We start from the raw sequence: 26,892 nt of genomic DNA, 5'->3' as shown, positions 1-26,892 counted from the left end.
GACTTAGACTCCAGAGCGCAAGGCTGCACTCACATATCCCCTTCACGACATGCACCGCACTAGTACAGCGCATGTCGTGTCTCCCCGTTTGAGCCCACATCAAAGTCACGACATGTCAGCTGTTTTGCACAGCTGAAATGTGCGCGCAATAGCGGCAGGTGGAATTGTGATCCACCTGCCGTTATTAACTAGTTAATGCCACTGTCAAACGCTGACAGCGGCATTTAACTACCGCTTCCGGCCATCGGGCCGGAAATGCGTGCATCACCAATCCCCATATATATATATCTGTATGTGTTCCTGTTTTCCCCCTTTCACCTTGTGTACAGGCACTTGCCATATTATAGGCATTGTTCTAAGTATTTTTAGATGTTTTTAAAATGATCTGTCCTGTATTTGCACCTTAATAAAGCTGTGTTGTTTTTGTACAAATCCATGCTGTTTGGTGTTTTGTATGGCCTCAGCTTTTTCTTGTTTTTGTGCAGATTCGTTTTCTGAGGTCAGGGTTGGATCCCAATTGTTCATGTTCTGTGGTGCCCCCACAAAGTTATTAGTATCCTCATAGCAAGCCTGTAATTCAGCTACATAGGAGCAATCTGATGAGACTGCAGAAGCAGATAATGCTTGGGATCTATCCTGTGCAGCGGGAGAATCCCGACGCCTAATACTATGGCTCCTGAGACCAGTGTTCTCAACTGACAGAGTTGTATTGTAAGCACATATACTGGTGAGCTGCTGGAGAAGAGCTGTGATGTAACAAAAATAAACCTCCTTTGCTGACTAAGCACAGAAGATTGAGGCTGGAGAAAAAAATACTTTGTGCGTAGTCAAACAAGGAGAAGATTTATTTCTTCTCCTTCTTATGAAACTCACGGTATGTGTGCTTATGGTACAGCTCCTCTGACAGTTAAGACACAGATCTCAGGAGCTATGATTTTTCAGACTGCTTCCTGTCCTCACACATAACTAGGAAAACCGACAGTTGAATTATGTTATGTGGCCATTTTATTCCATACTTGGAGAAAACTGTCATGGAACTAAAATCCACATAAGATTTTTTTGAGTAAGCAAAATTTTATAGGCATTTTTACTGACACCAATGGCAAATTTAATACACATGGCCCCCGGCTTCCTGCTGCTGCCGGTGGTCACGTGTGCGCTACTTAAAATAAATGAATATTCACCTGTCTGACAGTGTGCACACTACTGAAGAGCAATGAATACTCACTGCTCTTTGCGCGCACAGTCCCGGTGTGCAGAGCAATGAGTATTCCAGCAGCTGTGCTCTGCTTGTGAGAATGCCCCTGCCATGCGCTGCTTACAAGCATAAAGCAGCTGCTGGCATCGGAACAAAATACTGTGAGCACAGGAAGGTAAGAGTAATGTTTTTTTATGTTTTCTGATGGGTCCATGCATACCAGGATTGCGGTGGGGCCAATTATAAGGATGGGGCCATGCATACTAGGACCGGGATGGGGGCCAGTCATACTAGGATAGTGATGGGGATATGCATACTAGTACGAGATGGGGGCCCTGCATACCAGGATGAGATGGGGCCATGCACACTAGGATGAGATGTGGGCCATGCATACCAGGATAGGGATGGGGACATACACACCAGGATATGGATGGGGCCATGCATACTAGGACGAGATGGGGCACTGCATACCAGGATAGGTATGGATGGGGCCATGCATACTAGTATGGGGATGAGGGCGATCATTCCTGCCCGGATAGGGATGAGGGGGCCATGCACACCAGGATAGGGATGAGGGGGCCATGCACACCAGGATAGGGATGAAGGGGCCATGCACACCAGGATAGGGATGAGGGTACATGCATACCTGGATAGGGATGAGGGATCCATGTATACCAGGATAGGGATGAGGGGGCCATGCATACCAGGGTAGGGATGAGGGGGCCATGTGTATCAGGATAGGCATGAGGGGACTATATATATACCAGAATAGTGGATATTAAGTACAGAATTGACTACATTTTTTGCTTCAATTTTTCTTTTTTTCCCTAATTTCCTCCTCTAAAACCTAGGTGCGTGTTAAGGTCCGGTGCATCTTATAGTCCAAAAAATATTGTATATAGGCTGCAGACCTCCCACTGCTTCAATTGTATAAATTATGTAAATATAAGATGATCAGTGATGGATTTCCCACTGTGAGGAGACTTGCAGTGTAATATACACTCGTGTTCAGTACAACTTACTTCTGCAAGCTCTTTACAAAACTTATCATCACATCGCAAATGTGGAAAAAGCAAATGTGAGAAGCAACATGATCACCTAACACCACATGCTGCACTAAAGTGAAGCAGCTCCAGACATCACACCATGGGTGCGTTAATTAATTCTCTATCAAATACAGCAGAGCAATTTTCAAGTTGATAATTTTGTGCAGCCCCTAAATGGTGGTAGAAACATCCAAATGGCCCCTGACTTAAATGACTCACAACTTAAAACTTTTATCTTGGTTTTGATAGTGACCAGCATTTACCGTAACTGATTTTCAGAGTACCTGTTGAAGGAAAAGAGGTTGTGGACATCTCCAAAAAGGACAAGGCCCTTATAACATGGACCCCTCTTCCATTGTGCTGCCTGATGCTTTATTTCTTTGCCTGTATCCAAGAATGTGTAATGCCGGAATGTGAAGTACCTTATACACAGGGATATTTATTGAAAAATTCCTCCTCGTCTGTAGCCGATATTATACAGAGTTCAATCATTGGCGCTGAAGGGTTTATATAACCTGTATCACATGATGCTCTACATATGTCAAGCACTGAAGATTGACGTCAGATATAACAGGAGTTCACTAAACCAAAAACTATGCTGGTGTACAGGTCCTTCTCAAAAAATTAGCATATAGTGTTAAATTTCATTATTTACCATAATGTAATGATTACAATTAAACTTTCATATATTATAGATTCATTATCCACCAACTGAAATTTGTCAGGTCTTTTATTGTTTTAATACTGATGATTTTGGCATACAACTCCTGATAACCCAAAAAACCTGTCTCAATAAATTAGCATATCAAGAAAAGGTTCTCTAAACGACCTATTACCCTAATCTTCTGAATCAACTAATTAACTCTAAACACATGCAAAAGATACCTGAGACTTTTATAAACTCCCTGCCTGGTTCATTACTCAAAACCCCCATCATGGGTAAGACTAGCGACCTGACAGATGTCAAGAAGGCCATCATTGACACCCTCAAGCAAGAGGGTAAGACCCAGAAAGAAATTTCTCAACAAATAGGCTGTTCCCAGAGTGCTGTATCAAGGCACCTCAATGGTAAGTCTGTTGGAAGGAAACAATGTGGCAGAAAACGCTGTACAACGAGAAGAGGAGACCGGACCCTGAGGAAGATTGTGGAGAAGGACCGATTCCAGACCTTGGGGAACCTGAGGAAGCAGTGGACTGAGTCTGGTGTGGAAACATCCAGAGCCACCGTGCACAGGCGTGTGCAGGAAATGGGCTACAGGTGCCGCATTCCCCAGGTAAAGCCACTTTTGAACCATAAACAGCGGCAGAGGCGCCTGACCTGGGCTACAGAGAAGCAGCACTGGACTGTTGCTAAGTGGTCCCAAGTACTTTTTTCTGATGAAAGCAAATTTTGCATGTCATTCGGAAATCAAGGTGCCAGAGTCTGGAGGAAGACTGGGGAGAAGGAAATGCCAAAATGCCTGAAGTCCAGTGTCAAGTACCCACAGTCAGTGATGGTGTGGGGTGCCATGTCAGCTGCTGGTGTTGGTCCACTGTGTTTCATCAAGGGCAGGGTCAATGCAGCTAGCTATCAGGAGATTTTGGAGCACTTCATGCTTCCATCGGCTGAAATGCTTTATGGAGATGAAGATTTCATTTTTCAGCACGACCTGGCACCTGCTCACAGTGCCAAAACCACTGGTAAATGGTTTACTGACCATGGTATTACTGTGCTCAATTGGCCTGCCAACTCTCCTGACCTGAACCCCATAGAGAATCTGTGGGATATTGTGAAGAGAAAGTTGAGAGACGCAAGACCCAACACTCTGGATGAGCTTAAGGCCGCTATTGAAGCATCCTGGGCCTCCATAACATCTCAGCAGTGTCACAGGCTGATTGCCTCCATGCCACGCCGCATTGAAGCAGTCATTTCTGCCAAAGGATTCCCGACCAAGTATTGAGTGCATAACTGAACATTATTATTTGATGGTTTTTTTGTTTGTTATTAAAAAACATTTTTATTTGATTGGATGGGTGAAATATGCTAATTTATTGAGACAGGTTTTTTGGGTTATCAGGAGTTGTATGCCAAAATCATCAGTATTAAAACAATAAAAGACCTGACAAATTTCAGTTGGTGGATAATGAATCTATAATATATGAAAGTTTAATTGTAATCATTACATTATGGTAAATAATGAAATTTAACACTATATGCTAATTTTTTGAGAAGGACCTGTATATGAAAACTGGAGTATGTCTAATAATATTGGCACATCTTACTAAGTACAAGGACTTATGTGCACTTCTGGAAGCTGTACAGACTTATGGAGCAGCACTTGAGATTAATATAGAGGGTGAAGAAATACAGTTTAAAAGCAAAACAAGGAATACCCTTAATAACATAATGGCCATCTATGAAGGATGGCATCGGAGAGATTACATAGAATCCCTCCGCTGCCACCACATGTGACGAACCCTCACCTCGCCACTCCACCTGATGTCACTGAAGTCAGCAAGATCCTGTAGTATGGTCTTCTCACTTGAACTAATGTGATGTTCCTCACCCCCTGGGGACATGTAAGCTCAGCTTGGCACGGTTTTACACAGGTCCAGGGAGGCACGGAGAGTGAGATGATGTGGCCCACACAGTCACTGATGAGGCACCACACTCGTTCACAACCCTTTTCATCAGCACCAGTGAAACAGAGCGCTGCCAGCCCAGTAGAACTGCCAACAGATCTTCATTAGATATAAGACCAGTCCATTGACAGGATTATAATGGGCCAGAAACCAGCCCCGATAGCATGGGAAGTTGGAACTGAGAAACAGACTTGTGGATTCCTGGATCAAGATAAAAGGAAGGGGACTTTCAGCATTACACTGAGGACTTACCATAAGCTGCAGACACAGCTAGCCTTTACTGATGATTTTAGGTGCCGCAAAACAAACTTACTTCTCATCTCTCATATCCTCCCTGTCTCACAACCCTAAACAGCTTTTCAACACTTTCAATTCTCTACTCCGTCCCCCAGCACCTCCTCTGTTGTGAATTCTGTTGTCGGGCTCCCTCCTGTGGTCATGAATGGTACTTCGGCTGGTTCTATCCATGGACTTCCTGTGGTGGCTGTGGGTGTTTCTGAGTTTCCTTCCACAGGTGACGAGGTTAATTCGTTAGCTGGCTGCTCTATTTAACTCCACTTAGATCTTTGCTCCATGCCACCTGTCAATGTTCCAGTATTGGTCTAGTTCAATCCTGGATCGTTCTTGTGACCTGTCTTCCCAGCAGAAGTTAAGTTCCTGCTTGTTTTTCTTTGGTTTGCTATTTTTCTGTCCAGCTTGCTATTTTTATTGTTGTCTTGCTTGCTGGAAGCTCTGGGACGCAGAGGGAGCGCCTCCGCACCGTGAATCGGTGCGGAGGGTCTTTTTGCACCCTCTGCGTGGTCTTTTTGTAGGTTTTTGTGCTGACCGCAAAGCAACCTTTAATATCCTCAGTCTGTTCAGTAAGTCGGACCTCGCTTTGCTAAATCTATTTCATCTCTGTGTTTGTATTTTCATCTTTACTCACAGTCATTATATGTGGGGGGCTGACTTTTCCTTTGGGGAATTTCTCTGAGGCAAGGTAGGCTTTATTTTTCTATCTTCAGGGCTAGCTAGTTCCTTTGGCTGTGCCGAGTTGCATAGGGAGCGTTAGGAGCAATCCACGGCTATTTTTAGTGTGTGTGATAGGATTAGGGATTGCGGTCAGCAGAGTTCCCACGTCCCAGAGCTCGTCCTTTATTATCAGTAACTATCAGGTCATTCCGTGTGCTCTTAACCACCAGGTCCATTATTGTCCTGACCACCAGGTCATAACAGTACAGGTGGCCCAAAGTACTAATGCATCTCAATAGAGGGATAAGAAGATGTTCTGAGACCATTTTTTTTTCTTTGCAGTGTGTTTTGTCTCTCTTTTCCCTTTTACCTCTGGATGGTTCAGGACACAGGTGTAAACATGGACATTCAAGGTCTGTCTTCTTGTATGGATAATCTCACTGCAAGGGTACAAAACATTCAAGATTTTGTGGTTCAGAATCCGATGTTAGAGCCTAGGATTCCAATTCCTGATTTGTTTTTTGGTGATAGATCTAAGTTCTTGAATTTCAAAAATAATTGTAAATTGTTTCTTGCCTTGAAACCTTTCTCCTCAGGTGACCCTGTTCAACAAGTAAAGATCATTATTTCTTTGTTATGTGGTGACCCTCAAGACTGGGCATTTTCCCTTGCGCCAGGAGATCCGGCATTGCGTGATGTTGATGCGTTTTTTCTGGCGCTTGGATTGCTTTATGACGAACCTAATTCAGTGGATCAGGCAGAGAAAATCTTGCTGGCTCTGTGTCAGGGTCAGGATGAAGCGGAGATATATTGTCAGAAGTTTAGAAAGTGGTCTGTGCTCACTCAGTGGAATGAATGTGCCCTGGCAGCAATCTTCAGAAAGGGTCTCTCTGAAGCCCTTAAGGATGTCATGGTGGGATTTCCCATGCCTGCTGGTCTGAATGAGTCTATGTCTTTGGCCATTCAGATCGATCGACGCTTGCGTGAGCGTAAAACTGTGCACCATTTGGCGGTACTATCTGAGCATGGGCCTAAGCCTATGCAATGTGATAGGACATTGACCAGAGCTGAACGGCAAGAGCACAGACGTCGGAATGGGCTGTGTTTTTACTGTGGTGATTCCACTCATGCTATCTCCGATTCTCCTAAGCGCACTAAGCGGTTCGCTAGGTCTGCCACCATTGGTACGGTACAGTCTAAATTTCTATTGTCCGTTACTCTGATTTGCTCTTTGTCATCCTATTCTGTTATGGCATTTGTGGATTCAGGCGCTGCCCTGAATTTGATGGACTTGGAGTATGCTAGGCGCTGTGGTTTTTTCTTGGAGCCCTTGCAGTATCCTATTGCATTGAGAGGAATTGATGCGATGCCTTTGGCCAAGAATAAGCCTCAGTACTGGACCCAATTGACCATGTGCATGGCTCCTGCACATCAGGAGGCTATCCGCTTTCTGGTGTTGCATAATCTGCATGATGTGGTCGTTTTGGGGTTGCCATGGCTACAGGTTCATAATCCAGTATTGGACTGGAAATCTATGTCTGTGTCCAGCTGGGGTTGCCAGGGGGTACATGGTGATGTTCCATTTTTGTCTATTTCGCCTTCCACTCCTTCTGAAGTTCCAGAGTTTTTGTCGGATTATCGGGATGTATTTGATGAGCCCAAAGCCAGTGCCCTACCTCCTCATAGTGATTGCTATTGTGCAATTAATTTGATTCCTGGTAGTAAGTTTCCTAAGGGCCGATTGTTCAATTTATCTGTGCCAGAACACGCCGCTATGCGGAGTTATATAAAGGAATCCTTGGAGAAGGGCCATATTCGCCCGTCGTCATCACCGTTAGGAGCAGGGTTCTTTTTTGTGGCCAAGAAGGATGGTTCTTTGAGACCTTGTATTGATTACCGCCTTCTTAATAAAATTACAGTCAAATTTCAGTATCCTTTGCCGTTGCTGTCTGATTTGTTTGCTCGTATTAAAGGGGCTAGTTGGTTCACCAAGATAGATCTTCGAGGGGCGTATAATCTTGTGCGTATTAAACAAGGCGATGAATGGAAAACAGCATTTAATACGCCCGAGGGCCATTTTGAGTACCTGGTTATGCCATTCGGGCTTTCCAATGCTCCATCAGTATTTCAGTCCTTTATGCATGACATCTTCCGAGAGTACCTGGATAAATTCCTGATTGTGTATTTGGATGATATTTTGGTCTTTTCGGATGATTGGGAGTCTCATGTGAAGCAGGTCAGAATGGTGTTCCAGGTCCTTCGTGCGAATTCCTTGTTTGTGAAGGGGTCAAAGTGTCTCTTTGGAGTTCAGAAGGTTTCATTTTTGGGGTTCATTTTTTCCCCTTCTACTATCGAGATGGACCCTGTTAAAGTCCAGGCCATTTACGATTGGACTCAGCCGACATCTGTGAAGAGCCTGCAAAAGATCCTGGGCTTTGCTAATTTTTATCGGCGCTTCATCGCTAATTTTTCTAGTGTTGCTAAACCGTTGACTGATTTGACCAAGAAGGGTGCTGATGTGGTCAATTGGCCTTCTGCAGCTGTAGAGGCTTTTCAGGAGTTGAAGCGTCGTTTTTCTTCTGCCCCTGTGTTGTGCCAGCCAGATGTTTCGCTCCTGTTTCAGGTTGAGGTTGATGCTTCTGAGATTGGAGCAGGGGCTGTTTTGTCGCAAAGAAGTTCTGATGGCTCGGTGATGAAGCCATGTGCTTTCTTTTCTAGAACGTTTTCGCCTGCTGAGCGCAATTATGATGTTGGTAATCGAGAGTTGTTGGCCATGAAGTGGGCATTCGAGGAGTGGCGTCATTGGCTTGAAGGAGCCAAGCATCGCGTGGTGGTCTTGACAGATCACAAGAATTTGACTTATCTTGAGTCTGCCAAACGGTGGAATCCGAGACAGGCTCGATGGTCGTTATTTTTCTCCTGTTTTGATTTTGTGGTTTCGTACCTTCCGGGCTCTAAGAATGTGAAGGCTGATGCCCTGTCAAGGAGTTTTGTGCCTGACTCTCCGGGTGTTCCTGAGCCGGCGGGTATTCTCAAAGAGGGGGTAATTTTGTCTGCCATCTCCCCTGATTTGCGGCGGGTGCTGCAAAAATTTCAGGCTGATAGACCTGACCGTTGCCCAGCGGAGAAACTGTTTGTCCCTGATAGATGGACTAGTAGAGTTATCTCTGAGATTCATTGTTCAGTGTTGGCTGGGCATCCTGGAATCTTTGGTACTAGAGATTTGGTGGCTAGATCCTTTTGGTGGCCGTCTTTGTCACGGGATGTGCGTTCATTTGTGCAGTCCTGTGTGACTTGTGCTCGGGCTAAGCCCTGCTGTTCTCGTGCCAGTGGGTTGCTTTTGCCCTTGCCGGTCCCGAAGAGGCCCTGGACGCATATTTCTATGGATTTTATTTCGGATCTCCCTGTCTCTCAAAAGATGTCGGTCATTTGGGTGGTTTGTGATCGCTTTTCTAAGATGGTCCATTTGGTACCTTTGTCTAAATTGCCTTCCTCCTCTGATTTGGTGCCATTATTTTTCCCACATGTGGTTCGTTTACATGGTATCCCGGAGAACATCGTTTCTGACAGAGGTTCCCAGTTTGTTTCGAGGTTTTGGCGATCCTTTTGTGCTAGGATGGGCATTGATTTGTCTTTTTCCTCGGCTTTCCATCCTCAGACAAATGGCCAAACCGAACGAACTAATCAGACTTTGGAAACATATCTGAGATGCTTTGTTTCTGCTGATCAGGATGATTGGGTGTCCTTTTTGCCGTTGGCTGAGTTCGCCCTTAATAATCGGGCCAGCTTGGCTACTTTGGTTTTGCCGTTTTTCTGCAATTCTGGTTTCCATCCTCGTTTCTCTTCAGGGCAGGTTGAGTCTTCGGACTGTCCTGGGGTAGATACTGTGGTGGATAGGTTGCAGCAGATTTGGACTCATGTGGTGGACAATTTGACATTGTCCCAGGAGAAGGCTCAACGTTTCGCTAACCGCCGGCGCTGTGTGGGTCCCCGACTTCGTGTTGGGGATTTGGTTTGGTTGTCGTCTCGTTATGTTCCTATGAAGGTTTCCTCTCCTAAGTTTAAGCCTCGTTTCATTGGTCCGTATAAGATTTCTGAGGTTATCAATCCTGTGTCATTTCGTTTGGCCCTTCCTGCTTCTTTTGCCATCCATAATGTGTTCCATAGGTCGTTATTGCGGAGATACGTGGCGCCTGTGGTTCCATCCGTTGATCCTCCTGCCCCGGTGTTGGTTGAGGGGGAGTTGGAGTATGTGGTGGAGAAGATTTTGGATTCTCGTATTTCGAGACGGAAACTCCAGTACCTGGTGAAGTGGAAGGGTTATGGTCAGGAAGATAATTCCTGGGTTTTTGCCTCTGATGTTCATGCTGCCGATCTGGTTCGTGCCTTTCATTTGGCTCATCCGGGTCGGCCTGGGGGCTCTGGTGAGGGTTCGGTGACCCCTCCTCAAGGGGGATGTTACTGTTGTGAATTCTGTTGTCGGGCTCCCTCCTGTGGTCATGAATGGTACTTCGGCTGGTTCTATCCATGGACTTCCTGTGGTGGCTGTGGGTGTTTCTGAGTTTCCTTCCACAGGTGACGAGGTTAATTCGTTAGCTGGCTGCTCTATTTAACTCCACTTAGATCTTTGCTCCATGCCACCTGTCAATGTTCCAGTATTGGTCTAGTTCAATCCTGGATCGTTCTTGTGACCTGTCTTCCCAGCAGAAGTTAAGTTCCTGCTTGTTTTTCTTTGGTTTGCTATTTTTCTGTCCAGCTTGCTATTTTTATTGTTGTCTTGCTTGCTGGAAGCTCTGGGACGCAGAGGGAGCGCCTCCGCACCGTGAATCGGTGCGGAGGGTCTTTTTGCACCCTCTGCGTGGTCTTTTTGTAGGTTTTTGTGCTGACCGCAAAGCAACCTTTAATATCCTCAGTCTGTTCAGTAAGTCGGACCTCGCTTTGCTAAATCTATTTCATCTCTGTGTTTGTATTTTCATCTTTACTCACAGTCATTATATGTGGGGGGCTGCCTTTTCCTTTGGGGAATTTCTCTGAGGCAAGGTAGGCTTTATTTTTCTATCTTCAGGGCTAGCTAGTTCCTTTGGCTGTGCCGAGTTGCATAGGGAGCGTTAGGAGCAATCCACGGCTATTTTTAGTGTGTGTGATAGGATTAGGGATTGCGGTCAGCAGAGTTCCCACGTCCCAGAGCTCGTCCTTTATTATCAGTAACTATCAGGTCATTCCGTGTGCTCTTAACCACCAGGTCCATTATTGTCCTGACCACCAGGTCATAACAGTACAGGTGGCCCAAAGTACTAATGCATCTCAATAGAGGGATAAGAAGATGTTCTGAGACCATTTTTTTTTCTTTGCAGTGTGTTTTGTCTCCCTTTTCCCTTTTACCTCTGGATGGTTCAGGACACAGGTGTAAACATGGACATTCAAGGTCTGTCTTCTTGTATGGATAATCTCACTGCAAGGGTACAAAACATTCAAGATTTTGTGGTTCAGAATCCGATGTTAGAGCCTAGGATTCCAATTCCTGATTTGTTTTTTGGTGATAGATCTAAGTTCTTGAATTTCAAAAATAATTGTAAATTGTTTCTTGCCTTGAAACCTTTCTCCTCAGGTGACCCTGTTCAACAAGTAAAGATCATTATTTCTTTGTTATGTGGTGACCCTCAAGACTGGGCATTTTCCCTTGCGCCAGGAGATCCGGCATTGCGTGATGTTGATGCGTTTTTTCTGGCGCTTGGATTGCTTTATGACGAACCTAATTCAGTGGATCAGGCAGAGAAAATCTTGCTGGCTCTGTGTCAGGGTCAGGATGAAGCGGAGATATATTGTCAGAAGTTTAGAAAGTGGTCTGTGCTCACTCAGTGGAATGAATGTGCCCTGGCAGCAATCTTCAGAAAGGGTCTCTCTGAAGCCCTTAAGGATGTCATGGTGGGATTTCCCATGCCTGCTGGTCTGAATGAGTCTATGTCTTTGGCCATTCAGATCGATCGACGCTTGCGTGAGCGTAAAACTGTGCACCATTTGGCGGTACTATCTGAGCATGGGCCTAAGCCTATGCAATGTGATAGGACATTGACCAGAGCTGAACGGCAAGAGCACAGACGTCGGAATGGGCTGTGTTTTTACTGTGGTGATTCCACTCATGCTATCTCCGATTCTCCTAAGCGCACTAAGCGGTTCGCTAGGTCTGCCACCATTGGTACGGTACAGTCTAAATTTCTATTGTCCGTTACTCTGATTTGCTCTTTGTCATCCTATTCTGTTATGGCATTTGTGGATTCAGGCGCTGCCCTGAATTTGATGGACTTGGAGTATGCTAGGCGCTGTGGTTTTTTCTTGGAGCCCTTGCAGTATCCTATTGCATTGAGAGGAATTGATGCGATGCCTTTGGCCAAGAATAAGCCTCAGTACTGGACCCAATTGACCATGTGCATGGCTCCTGCACATCAGGAGGCTATCCGCTTTCTGGTGTTGCATAATCTGCATGATGTGGTCGTTTTGGGGTTGCCATGGCTACAGGTTCATAATCCAGTATTAGACTGGAAATCTATGTCTGTGTCCAGCTGGGGTTGCCAGGGGGTACATGGTGATGTTCCATTTTTGTCTATTTCGCCTTCCACTCCTTCTGAAGTTCCAGAGTTTTTGTCGGATTATCGGGATGTATTTGATGAGCCCAAAGCCAGTGCCCTACCTCCTCATAGTGATTGCTATTGTGCAATTAATTTGATTCCTGGTAGTAAGTTTCCTAAGGGCCGATTGTTCAATTTATCTGTGCCAGAACACGCCGCTATGCGGAGTTATATAAAGGAATCCTTGGAGAAGGGCCATATTCGCCCGTCGTCATCACCGTTAGGAGCAGGGTTCTTTTTTGTGGCCAAGAAGGATGGTTCTTTGAGACCTTGTATTGATTACCGCCTTCTTAATAAAATTACAGTCAAATTTCAGTATCCTTTGCCGTTGCTGTCTGATTTGTTTGCTCGTATTAAAGGGGCTAGTTGGTTCACCAAGATAGATCTTCGAGGGGCGTATAATCTTGTGCGTATTAAACAAGGCGATGAATGGAAAACAGCATTTAATACGCCCGAGGGCCATTTTGAGTACCTGGTTATGCCATTCGGGCTTTCCAATGCTCCATCAGTATTTCAGTCCTTTATGCATGACATCTTCCGAGAGTACCTGGATAAATTCCTGATTGTGTATTTGGATGATATTTTGGTCTTTTCGGATGATTGGGAGTCTCATGTGAAGCAGGTCAGAATGGTGTTCCAGGTCCTTCGTGCGAATTCCTTGTTTGTGAAGGGGTCAAAGTGTCTCTTTGGAGTTCAGAAGGTTTCATTTTTGGGGTTCATTTTTTCCCCTTCTACTATCGAGATGGACCCTGTTAAAGTCCAGGCCATTTACGATTGGACTCAGCCGACATCTGTGAAGAGCCTGCAAAAGATCCTGGGCTTTGCTAATTTTTATCGGCGCTTCATCGCTAATTTTTCTAGTGTTGCTAAACCGTTGACTGATTTGACCAAGAAGGGTGCTGATGTGGTCAATTGGCCTTCTGCAGCTGTAGAGGCTTTTCAGGAGTTGAAGCGTCGTTTTTCTTCTGCCCCTGTGTTGTGCCAGCCAGATGTTTCGCTCCTGTTTCAGGTTGAGGTTGATGCTTCTGAGATTGGAGCAGGGGCTGTTTTGTCGCAAAGAAGTTCTGATGGCTCGGTGATGAAGCCATGTGCTTTCTTTTCTAGAAAGTTTTCGCCTGCTGAGCGCAATTATGATGTTGGTAATCGAGAGTTGTTGGCCATGAAGTGGGCATTCGAGGAGTGGCGTCATTGGCTTGAAGGAGCCAAGCATCGCGTGGTGGTCTTGACAGATCACAAGAATTTGACTTATCTTGAGTCTGCCAAACGGTGGAATCCGAGACAGGCTCGATGGTCGTTATTTTTCTCCTGTTTTGATTTTGTGGTTTCGTACCTTCCGGGCTCTAAGAATGTGAAGGCTGATGCCCTGTCAAGGAGTTTTGTGCCTGACTCTCCGGGTGTTCCTGAGCCGGCGGGTATTCTCAAAGAGGGGGTAATTTTGTCTGCCATCTCCCCTGATTTGCGGCGGGTGCTGCAAAAATTTCAGGCTGATAGACCTGACCGTTGCCCAGCGGAGAAACTGTTTGTCCCTGATAGATGGACTAGTAGAGTTATCTCTGAGATTCATTGTTCAGTGTTGGCTGGGCATCCTGGAATCTTTGGTACTAGAGATTTGGTGGCTAGATCCTTTTGGTGGCCGTCTTTGTCACGGGATGTGCGTTCATTTGTGCAGTCCTGTGTGACTTGTGCTCGGGCTAAGCCCTGCTGTTCTCGTGCCAGTGGGTTGCTTTTGCCCTTGCCGGTCCCGAAGAGGCCCTGGACGCATATTTCTATGGATTTTATTTCGGATCTCCCTGTCTCTCAAAAGATGTCGGTCATTTGGGTGGTTTGTGATCGCTTTTCTAAGATGGTCCATTTGGTACCTTTGTCTAAATTGCCTTCCTCCTCTGATTTGGTGCCATTATTTTTCCAGCATGTGGTTCGTTTACATGGTATCCCGGAGAACATCGTTTCTGACAGAGGTTCCCAGTTTGTTTCGAGGTTTTGGCGATCCTTTTGTGCTAGGATGGGCATTGATTTGTCTTTTTCCTCGGCTTTCCATCCTCAGACAAATGGCCAAACCGAACGAACTAATCAGACTTTGGAAACATATCTGAGATGCTTTGTTTCTGCTGATCAGGATGATTGGGTGTCCTTTTTGCCGTTGGCTGAGTTCGCCCTTAATAATCGGGCCAGCTTGGCTACTTTGGTTTTGCCGTTTTTCTGCAATTCTGGTTTCCATCCTCGTTTCTCTTCAGGGCAGGTTGAGTCTTCGGACTGTCCTGGGGTAGATACTGTGGTGGATAGGTTGCAGCAGATTTGGACTCATGTGGTGGACAATTTGACATTGTCCCAGGAGAAGGCTCAACGTTTCGCTAACCGCCGGCGCTGTGTGGGTCCCCGACTTCGTGTTGGGGATTTGGTTTGGTTGTCGTCTCGTTATGTTCCTATGAAGGTTTCCTCTCCTAAGTTTAAGCCTCGTTTCATTGGTCCGTATAAGATTTCTGAGGTTATCAATCCTGTGTCATTTCGTTTGGCCCTTCCTGCTTCTTTTGCCATCCATAATGTGTTCCATAGGTCGTTATTGCGGAGATACGTGGCGCCTGTGGTTCCATCCGTTGATCCTCCTGCCCCGGTGTTGGTTGAGGGGGAGTTGGAGTATGTGGTGGAGAAGATTTTGGATTCTCGTATTTCGAGACGGAAACTCCAGTACCTGGTGAAGTGGAAGGGTTATGGTCAGGAAGATAATTCCTGGGTTTTTGCCTCTGATGTTCATGCTGCCGATCTGGTTCATGCCTTTCATTTGGCTCATCCGGGTCGGCCTGGGGGCTCTGGTGAGGGTTCGGTGACCCCTCCTCAAGGGGGGGGTTACTGTTGTGAATTCTGTTGTCGGGCTCCCTCCTGTGGTCATGAATGGTACTTCGGCTGGTTCTATCCATGGACTTCCTGTGGTGGCTGTGGGTGTTTCTGAGTTTCCTTCCACAGGTGACGAGGTTAATTCGTTAGCTGGCTGCTCTATTTAACTCCACTTAGATCTTTGCTCCATGCCACCTGTCAATGTTCCAGTATTGGTCTAGTTCAATCCTGGATCGTTCTTGTGACCTGTCTTCCCAGCAGAAGTTAAGTTCCTGCTTGTTTTTCTTTGGTTTGCTATTTTTCTGTCCAGCTTGCTATTTTTATTGTTGTCTTGCTTGCTGGAAGCTCTGGGACGCAGAGGGAGCGCCTCCGCACCGTGAATCGGTGCGGAGGGTCTTTTTGCACCCTCTGCGTGGTCTTTTTGTAGGTTTTTGTGCTGACCGCAAAGCAACCTTTAATATCCTCAGTCTGTTCAGTAAGTCGGACCTCGCTTTGCTAAATCTATTTCATCTCTGTGTTTGTATTTTCATCTTTACTCACAGTCATTATATGTGGGGGGCTGCCTTTTCCTTTGGGGAATTTCTCTGAGGCAAGGTAGGCTTTATTTTTCTATCTTCAGGGCTAGCTAGTTCCTTTGGCTGTGCCGAGTTGCATAGGGAGCGTTAGGAGCAATCCACGGCTATTTTTAGTGTGTGTGATAGGATTAGGGATTGCGGTCAGCAGAGTTCCCACGTCCCAGAGCTCGTCCTTTATTATCAGTAACTATCAGGTCATTCCGTGTGCTCTTAACCACCAGGTCCATTATTGTCCTGACCACCGGGTCATAACACACCTCCCTCTCCCCTCATTTCTGCTGAAGACTTCGCCTCTTTCTTTAAACAGAAGATCGATATGATCAGAGAAAGCTTTGGCCCACAGCGCCCACTGCCCCTCTTAGCTGCTCAACGCTGCTCCTCCAAAACCAGCTTCTCCACCATGACAGAAGATCAGCTCTCCACCCTCCTGTCAAGATCACACCTCACCACCTGCACGCTCGACCCGCTCCGATCCCACCTCATCCCTAACCTTTCCACGGTCTTCATCCCAACCCTAACGCACCTCTTCAACTTCTCACTCACAACAGGTGTCTTCCACTCATCCTTCAAGCATGCCAAGATCACACCCATCCTCAAAAAGCCCTTCCTCGACCCATCCTCTGTGTCTAGCTATTGCCCGATATCTCTTCTCCCTTATGCCTCCAAATTGCTGGAACAACACGTCCATCTTGAACTGTCCTCCCACCTCTCTTCCTGCTCCCTCTTTGATCGGTTACAATCTGGCTTCCGTTCCCATCACTCAACTGAAACTGCCCTAACTAAAGTCACCAATGACCTACTAACTGCCAGGAGCAAGCGACACTACTCTGTCCTCCTTCTCCTGGACCTCTCTTCTGCCTTCGACACTGTGGACCACTCCCTTCTGCTACAAATCCTCTTATCTCTTGGCATTACAGACTTGGCCCTTTCCTGGATCTCGTCATATCTGACAGACCGAACATTCAGTGTCTCCCTCCCCCACACCACCTCCTCACCTCGCCCCTTGTCAGTTGGTGTTCCTCAAGGCTCTGTTCTAGGACCCTACTCTTCTCCATCTACACTTTCGGCCTGGGACAGCTCATAGAATCCCACGGTATGCAGTACCACCTCTACGCTGATGACACGCAGATCTACCTATCCAGACCTGACCTCACCTCCTTACTTACCAAAATCCCACACTGTCTGTCTGCTATCTCGGCCTTCTTTTCCGCTCGCTTTCTACAACTGAACATGGACAAAACAGAATTCATCATCTTTCCCCCATCTCATTCTACCCCTCCAACAGACCTATCCATCAATGTCAATGGCTGCTCATTTTCTCCAGTCCCACACGCCCGGTGCCTAGGGGTGATCCTCGACTCTGCCCTCTCTTTCAAGCCACATATCCAAGCCCTTGCCTCCTCCTGCCGTCTCAAACTCAAAAATATTTCCCGGATCCGTGCTTTCCTTGACCGCGACACCACAAAAACGCTAGTGCATGCCCTTATCATTTCCTGCCTCGACTACTGCAACCTCTTACTCTCTGGACTCCCCTCTAGCACTCTGGCACCACTCCAATACATCCTACACTCTGCTGCCCGACTAATCTACCTGTCTCCCCGCTATTCCCCAGCCTCTCCCCTATGTCAAGCCCTTCACTGGCTTCCTATCGCCCAGAGACTCCAGTTCAAAACCCTCACAATGACATACAAAGCCATCCACAGCCTGTCTCCTCCATACATCTGTGACATGGTCTCCCGCTACCTACCTACACGCAACCTCCGATCCTCTCAAGACCTCCTTCCCTACTCCCCTCTCATCTCTTCTTCCAACAACCGCATCCAAGATTTCTCCCGTGCTTCCCCCATACTCTGGAACTCTCTACCCCAAGACATCAGACTCTCGCCTACCATAGAAACCTTCAAAAAGAACCTGAAGACTCACCTCTTCTAACAAGCCTACAGCCTGCAGTGATCCTGAACTTACTGAACCGCCACACAACCTGCCTACCCTCTCCTAGTGTTTCATCACCCATACCCTGCAGACTGTGAGCCCTCGCGGACAGGGTCCTCCCTCCTTATGTACCTGTGTGCCTTGTTATTTGCTCATGTTTAATGTATTTGTCTATATTTGACCGTATTCACATGTAAAGCGCCATGGAATAAATGGCGCTATAAAAATGTATAATAATAATAATAATAATACAGACATATATGTACTTTGCTGCTGGATTGGCGACTGGGCCCACTGGCACATATTTATTTAAAGACTCCCCTGATGATTCTCCTGCATGGGAGTTGAAACGCGTTGGAGATATTAGACAATCTGGGTTTACATATTGGATGTTGGGTGTCCATAGTAGGGCTCACTCGGGGCCTGTCCTTGTCAGGACAGGAGCTATACAAGGGTGCTACAGGGAAGACAGTGGAAGCAACCCCATCCCCACCCTTTTTTCCCTTGCCCTGGAACCACCACTCTCAAACTCTGGGAGACTAGGAGACCTTTCTTTCTATCCATCCGTCTAGACTGGTAAGACTGTTCCATGTTTTTTATCTTGAGCACTGGTTCACTTGAGCACTTTTTTGTAGGCTTATGTATGTGTTTGTTGGGACCCAAGAGTTTTAACTTTACTATTAAAGGTTATGTTTTAGTCATTGCTGGTTATCCTCCATAGCTATTTTTGAATTGTGAAGCCCTGAGGGTATATATACGGCATTGCTTATTGCATACCATTGCAATTTCAAGATAAAAGAGCAGCCTAAGATTAAATTATATCTTAATATATACTTACCTTGTAATGTCTTCACATCGTGTTCCATCCAGATGTGTCCGGATCCCAGAATTCCAAGCAGTGGAAGTTCACCGACCTCCATATTGGGACACCCAAGTGATGGGTGTCTCAATATGGAAACTGCTGGGGGTACCAGCCTCTTGCGCGGTACCACAAGCGGAACACCGCCGCACCACTTACACTAACACACTGTACGCACCACACACAAACACACACTGTGTATGCCGTATGCACCACACACACACAGTATATGTTGTACGCACCACAAACACACACTGTATATGCTCTACGCAGCCTCTTGCGTGGTACCACCAGCGGAACACTGTCGCCGTGGCGAACACGCCGCCGCCGGGGTCAGCCGAATGATTCACTGACGCCGCCGGTCACATTAAAGGAACGAAAGTTCATTTTAAAAATCTTCTGTGTCTGACCATGCATGGAGCATACCACATCTCCTTGGCAGGGGAGGAAGCAAAAGACAATGCTGACATTACAGCAGGGGATCACCGAGGATTCATTTTGTCAGGTAAAATATTTCACTGACTATTTTTAAACAATATTTTACCTCACAAAATGTATCCTCTGCGATCTCCTGCTGTGATGTCAGTATTATCTTTTGCTTCCTCATAGTTTGTAAGCTTGCGAACAGGGCCCTCATTCCTCCTGGTATCTGTTTTGAACTGTATTTCTGTTATGCTGTAATGTCTATTGTCTGTACAAGTCCCCTCTATAATTTGTAAAGCGCTGCGGAATATGTTGGCGCTATATAAATAAAAATTATTATTATTATTCCTCCCCCGCCCAGGAGCTGTGGTATGTTCTGTACATGGTCAGACACAGACCATTTTTAAAATGAACTTTAGTTCGTGGGAATGCTCCGTTAAAAAGCAAATATTAACGCCAACATGGCTCCTCCTAAAAAGTACACCAATAACAATTAAAGGAAAGCAGCAAAAGCAAAACGTCGAAGACAACAATGGGCAAGTGAGACTCTTGAAGAGCAACAGCATCTCTGGGACAAAAACAATGCATATAAGATGACATAAGAGGAGAAGACAGCAGATGGGGGAGAGGGAAAGTGCACAGGGGTGAGAGAGACAGAGGACAGGGGGAGACAGCTCAAATGGGACAGCGCATGAGGGGAGAACACAGCACAGGAAGGAGAGAGACAGCAGACAAGGGGGACAGGTCAAAGAAGAGAGCACAGATAGGAGAAGTCAGCACATGGGGAAGAGAGTGGCTAGGTGGGTGAGCACATGGGGGGAGAGATTATCAATGCTGCAAAGCCTGCCCCCATCGTAACATTAACGCTCTCCCGATGCGATAGCATCGGGCCTCCATCTAGTAAATCTATAATTTATATACGCAATGGTTACATGCACATACAGTGGGGGGAAAAAAAGTATTTAGTCAGAAACCAATTGTGCAAGTTCTCCCACTTAAAAAAATGAGAGGCCTGTAATTGATATCATAGGTAGACCACAACTATGAGAGTCAAAATAAGAAAACTAATCCAGAAAATCACCTTATCTGATTTGGCAAGGTTTCTTTTGCAAATTATGGTGGAAAATAAGTATTTGGTCATTAACAAAAGTTCATCTCAATATTTTGTTATATATTCTTTGTTGGCAATGACAGAATACTTTTTTTAACCACTGCATACAATGGGCAGATAAGCAGATACAATAGTGGTAGGACAAAAAGTATAAGCAGAATATCTGTCAATTACCGGGTGATGTTAGTTCATGGGTATGCTGGGCCACAGGGGGCATGGGCTGCCAGCTGTCTCCTTGGTCCTTTCTCTGCGAGTTACTCAATGCGGTCCCCACTTCCAAAGTGGACCTCATTCATAACAGAGAGAGTGACCACTTGGCAACATTCTAGCTTTTATCCTCTTTGGGTCACTTCCATGGAAATATCACTGTTTACGAAAACCTTGGTAAATGCGTCTCACATATTTTGTTTTGTTTAAACTGTAAAAAATAAATTCAGGCAAAAATTCATGCCTCTCCTATTTTTATTCCATAGCGTCGCCACACTCTCCATACCGCTGCGGTTGAGGAAAGTGGAAGCAGGAGGAATGGAGTACAGAGCTGAGTAGAGAAGGCAGCGGGAGGCACCAGGTAAAAAGACTATACATTGGCACTTTTCAGTGCTGTTGATGGAAATTGCATTAAGACAAAACACCTTTATGGTACAATGACGGGTTCAATGACGCTCATGAGTGGTGCAGATTATCTAAAATCTTTGGCACAAGTCAACTTCTGCGTGAATTCTGTTCTGTAGCATGTGCTGAGATTTGATAAAAGGTCATCCACTTTGGTGACACTTTGATGCATTTTAGCACATGTACCCTGAGTGAAAATATTCTATGCAGTTAAATTGGTTGAATCCACCACTGACAGACTTTCTTTTTAAACACACTGCTCAAAAAAAATAAAGGGAACACTTAAACAACAGAATATAACTCCAAGTAAATTAAAGTTCTGTGAAATCAAACTGTCCACTTAGGAAGCAACACTGTGTGACAATCCATTTCACATGTGGTTGGCCCTGGGTTCCTCCTAATTCAGGACAATGCAAAACCTCATGTGGCTGGAGAGTGTCAGCAGTTCCTGCAAGATGAAGGCATTGAAGCTATGGACTGGCCCACCCGTTCCCCATACCTGAATCTGATTGAACACATCTGGGACATCATGTCTCGTACCATTCACCAACGTCACGTTGTACCACAGACTGTCCAGGAGTTAGCGGATGCTTTAGTCCAGGTCTGGGAGGAGATCCCTCAGGAGACCATCCGCTGCCTCTTCGGGAGCATGCCCAGGCATTGTAGGGAGATCATACAGGCACATGGAGGCCACACACTACTAAGCATTATTTCCTTGTCTTGAGGCATTTCCACTGAAGTTATATCAGCCTGTAACTTCATTTTCTTTCTTTCCTTCTTCATTCCAACTCCAGACCTCCGTGAGAAATTAGTTGTGATTTACGTTGATCATTTTTAGGTTTTAGATTCCACTCTGTAATGAATAAAGATTTACAACTGGAATATTGCATTCAGTGATATTTAGGATGTTGGATGTTCCCTATATTTTTTTGAGCAGTGTACAACAAATAGGATTTATCGCCAAAAAGTTCCTCTGATTTGCATATATGTTGTCATATATAAAGAGTACGCACCATGGTGACTGTGCTGCAAGCTTAGGGCAGTTCATATTCCCTGCAGTTTAACGAGGCATCCGTCTGTGGACTGCAATTTAGATAATTGGTATTCAGATTATTAGTGATAAATCAGCCCATAACCTGTTGTTTTCTAGCCGGCAGACTCCAGTGGTTGTGTTATAGGTTAACCTTATAGACCGCAAGAAAAATGCAAACTTCCTCAAATCATCTTCTAGTTTCTGTCCTTATTTTGAGAGTTCCTCTATTTACACCAAGTAATAGAACTGTACTCCAGTGACCTAAAAGTTTCGACCAGACATTTCTTACTATTACACAACGCGATGTTTAGGAATAGTTTTGTGCGTGAGCGTTAAGTATTCTTCAGCAAATACTGATAACGCTGAAGTAAGTGATTTCCTCTATATACTAAGATTATATAGGAATGTAAGAAGGGATTAAGAGCAAGGGGTTAGGAGGCCTAATTGGGTCATTATTAAAGAGTACCAAAAATTGGCATTAAAATCTTGAATTACTATGCAGGCGCTCTAATGAATACCCAGCTATGCAAACAATATATTGGCTTCTATGTGAGAATATTGTGGGCATGCTATGTGACTGTCACGGGTGTGTCAGAGGCTGCAGACAATCGCACTGCATCTAGCTGCACAAGATCTCAGCGGTTAGCTTTGCAGACTCCTTCCTTGTCCTTCTGAGTTTAGGACCCGGTGGCAACTTCTCTAATTGACACACCTGGACCAAAGGTGTGTATAGACTCCTTGCTTGCTGCTGGGAGTTGCTGGTGATATTTCTATTTCCCACTGTTGTGGCTTAGAGCTATAGCAGTCCGCTATCTTCCTCTTTGGTGTTTGGAGGACATCTGTGTTACTTCGTTGAGTCTACTCAAGCTAAATATTCCCCTTGTTTGTCTATTCCATCTGTCTTAGTTATAGGGGTGATCAACCAGCGCTCACCTTGTCAATCACTAAGCAGGGCTTACTGCTAGAGTCAGGCAGGGTTTAGGCATTCTGCTCGGCGATAGGTGTGGAACCTATGTAGGGACGCTTAGAGTGACATTAGATCTGCCTAGGGGTCAGCACTCCCCGCTTTACAAGTACTAGGATTAGTAATGAGCGAACGTGCTCGCCACTACTCATTACTCGCCCGAGTATCACTATGCTCGGCGTACTCGACGAGCAGCGAGCATTTCCGGTATTATTCAGCAGTAACTGCAGTCTCCACCCAGCAGTTTTGGCGGACTTTAGAGACCCAATCATGGTGCAGGGATTGTCTGCCAGGCCATGAAACGCCGCAGCCATCTTTGTTGTGGTCGTGCAGTGATTGGCTGGGCCGTACAGCATCATCCCGAGTATCAGAGACCTGGCGCTGCCCTGCTCGCCGCATTCTGTTCCTGTTTCAGCAAGAGTAGGGAGAGCTGCTGCCGAGATAGGGTCAGAATTGTGGTTTTAGAGTTAGTGTAGGTCTGCAACTCTTACATCCACAACTCCTCAGAAACCAAAAGTCCTTTTTAGGGCTAATTCGTGGGTCCCAATATTGCAGCGCTAGGTAGGAAGGGCACAGCATATCCACATCAGTGCAAGGCCTGCTGGCACTGTATGTGCGTCCATTGGTCCCACTGCATCCTTCCCAAAGCTCCAAAACTGCCTGCTTCTGCAGCTTATTTACTGTCTATATACCTTTTTTTTTTTTTTTCAAAAATCCCCCCCCCCCCAAAAAAAAAAATATACAGTCTGTTCTGTCAGACTGAGGCCTGTTGAAAAGTTATAGTTTGTCAGGCATACGTAGCATAGTTTTGTGTGCTACCCTTGTGCCCCTGTTTTTTTTATGTTTTAAATTCACCGAAAAAGGCCTCATATATCTGTGTGCTCCAAGTTGGAGGCAGATGTACTTATTTTTTGGCTGTGTGATACTCAAATTCTATACAGCACTATTTTGCACAAAAAAAATTCAAAGGCCACAGATTTGCCAGTGTGGTATTTCTGTTACAGCCGTCATATATCTCTGTGCTCCAAGTTTGGGCATTGGAGGCCGGTGTACTTATTTTTTGGCTGTGTGATATTCAAATTCTATACAGCACTATTTCGCATTAAAAAAAATTCAAAGGCCACAGATTTGCCAGAGTGGTATTTCTGTGAGAGCCCTCATATATTTCTGCTCCAAGTTTGGACATTGTAGGCCGGTGTACTTATTTTTTGGATTTGTGATACTCAAATTCTATACAGCACTATTTTGCATAAATTAACTTTTTAAAAAAAGCCCAAAAATTGAATACAGTCTGTTAGGTCAGGCTGAGGCCTGCCTGGTGTTTGGGTTTGAAAAATCGTAGATTTGCAGGCATACTAATCACATATAATTCCGCTACTAATAAAGACGCTTGTGTTGAGCATTTGAAATAGTGCAGTAGTCCATTTAAAATGGTTAAGGCAAAGAGAAAGGGACGGGGAAGTGGACTTTATGCTGATGGTGCATCCAGAGGACGAGGCCGAGGCCAAAGTGAAAGTGGACAACAACAAGGACCCACATCTTCTCGCTCGACCTTCCTGTCCCAGTTTCTAGAGGATCGCAGCAAACCACTATTGAAGCCAGAGCAGTGTGAAAAAGTTGTTGGTTGGATAGCGGATAATGCTTCCAGTCACTTAGCCACCACCACCACCTTGTCTTCCACATGGTCAAGTCTCAGTAGCCTTGAGTGTGGCCAGGATATTCCTCACCCTGATCCTCCTTCCTCCCACCATGCCGAGTGCCCTGAGACAACTGATTCCACACTTGGACTCTCTGAATAGTTGTTCAGTTTTCCATTTCAAGATTCAGAAATCTCTGCCAGTCAACTTGAAGTGGGCAAAGATGAGATCACATGTAGAGCTGCCCAAAGCTTTGACCAAGCTTTGGGCAGCTCTACCTGGTCACACGAAGGCGATGGTGGGAAAGTGTCACAAGAGGTGGACGATAATGCGACACAATTTCCAGAAAGTCAGGAGGAGGAGCAGGGTGCGGATGTGGAAGACGAGGTGTTGGATGACATAGTGACTGACCCAACCTGGCAGGAGGACATGCATAGCGAGGACAGCAGCACAAATGGAGAAGGAGGCATATATCCCCAACAGGCAGGAAGGAGCAGTGTGGTGGCCACAGACAGAAGGCGTACATTCGTTCCCCATAACACCAATATGAGTGAAGTTGCCATTCCTCCTGTGAGATCTTCCCGAGTCTTTCCATTTTTTAAAAACTCTGCCTATAACCCCAAACAGGTCATCTGCAACACCTGCCATGCCCGCATCAGCAGGGGTAGCAAAACAACCTGCCTGACCACCACCAGCATGATCAGGCACATGCAAGCAAAGCACCCAACTTTGTGGGCTGAACCCCAGGCTCCAGGATGACTGCCTGCCGGTTACACCACTGCTTCTTCCACTGTTTTGCATAGAAGCCAATCCCCCGTGCATGCGAAGATGCCTCTAGCCCTGCACCTGTTGTGGCCAGCACCATCAGCAAGCCCGACCATGTCCTTGTCCCAGCACAGCATTCAGTTGTTTATTACCCAGTATTTGGAACACAAGCGGAAATACCCAGCCAACACCCTACATGCCACAGTCCTCAATTCTAATATTTCTCTTTTGCTTGCATTAGAAATGCTGCCTTTTAGGCTTGTTGAGATGGAAGCTTTCCGCAACCTGATGCTGGCGGCCGTCCCAAGCTACTCGGTCCCCAGTCGCCACTATTTCTCCCGGTGTGCCGTAGCGGCATTACACCAGCATGTGTCCCACAACATTACCCGTGCCCTCAACAATGCTGTTATCAGGAAAGTCCACCTAACCATGGACAAGTGCTTGTGGTAGGGACGGTACATCTCAATGACGGCACACTGGGTTAACATAGTCGAAGCCAGTACCCAGTCGGACCTTGTGATGGAACACATCCTCCCCACGCCGAGGATTGCTGGCCCTATGTCAATCAGGGTTGCCCCCACAGTCTACAGCTCCTGCACCTCCTCTTCATCCTCCGTCTCTGAAATCAACACATCAGTCAGAAGCTGGAAGCACTGCACCGCTGCCTCAGCCAAGCAGCAACAGGCTGTGCTGAAGCTAATCTGCATAGGTGACAATGCAGAAGAGCAGTCAGATATTTGGATGACACCACTGAACCTACAGCTAAGCATGGTCGTGTGTGACAATGGCCGTAACCTGGTGGCAGCTCTGAGGCAAGGTGAGCTCACACACTTACCTTGCTTGGCCCATGTGCTTAACCTTGTGGTTCAACATTTTCTGAAAAGCTACCCGGAGCTGCCGGATCTGCTAGTGAAAGTACGCTGGTCTGTCTGCCCATTTTAGAAAGTCAGCTACAGCTTCAGCCACCCTTCCCCTGCTTCAGCAGCGTTTTCAGCATCCAGCTCACTGACTGTTGTGTGATGTCCTCACGCGCTGGAACTCTACCCTGCATATGTTGGAAAGGATTTGTGAGCAGAAGAGGGCCGTTGTTGACTAAAAACATCAACAAGGCGGTCGAATTTCAGGTCAGACTCCACACATAAGACCTCAGGAGTGGACATGGATGTCAGACATATGTAACATCCTCCAAAACTTTGAGGCCTGCACCAAGATGGTGAGCGGTGATGACGCCATAATTAGCAGCACCATCCAGCTTCTCAGCATTCTGAAAAACTTTCTGCTCATAATCAAAGAGGATGCATTGCAGGCGGAGCACGAGGACATGAAGCAAGGAAACATACAGGGGGATTACACTCAGCCCAGCCTCATGTCTCCTCAACATGGATTGGTAGGCAATGAGGAGGAGGAGGAAGAACAGGAGCTACTTTCATGTGCTATAGACGGTACTACAAACATATCTGTATTAGCTTATGTTCAGCGGGGATGGCCTGAGGACAGGGAGGAGGAGGATGAGGAGGACAGCATGGTCAGTTGTCCTGTTGGTGAGGACACAGAAGTCTTGCCTGCTAGCAGTCTGGCACGAATGGCTGACTTTATGTTGCGCTGCATTTCACGTGACCCTCAGATTATCAAAAATTTGGGTGAAACTCATTACTGGATGGTGACACTTCTAGACCCACGCTACAAGGAGAACTTTCAATCTCTTC

This window comes from Ranitomeya imitator, chromosome 1 (genome assembly GCF_032444005.1).
Source record: "Ranitomeya imitator isolate aRanImi1 chromosome 1, aRanImi1.pri, whole genome shotgun sequence".
Taxonomy (NCBI): Eukaryota; Metazoa; Chordata; class Amphibia; order Anura; family Dendrobatidae; genus Ranitomeya; species Ranitomeya imitator.
The sequence above is the reverse complement of the archived record's forward strand: the minus strand, read 5'-3'. Positions refer to the sequence as shown.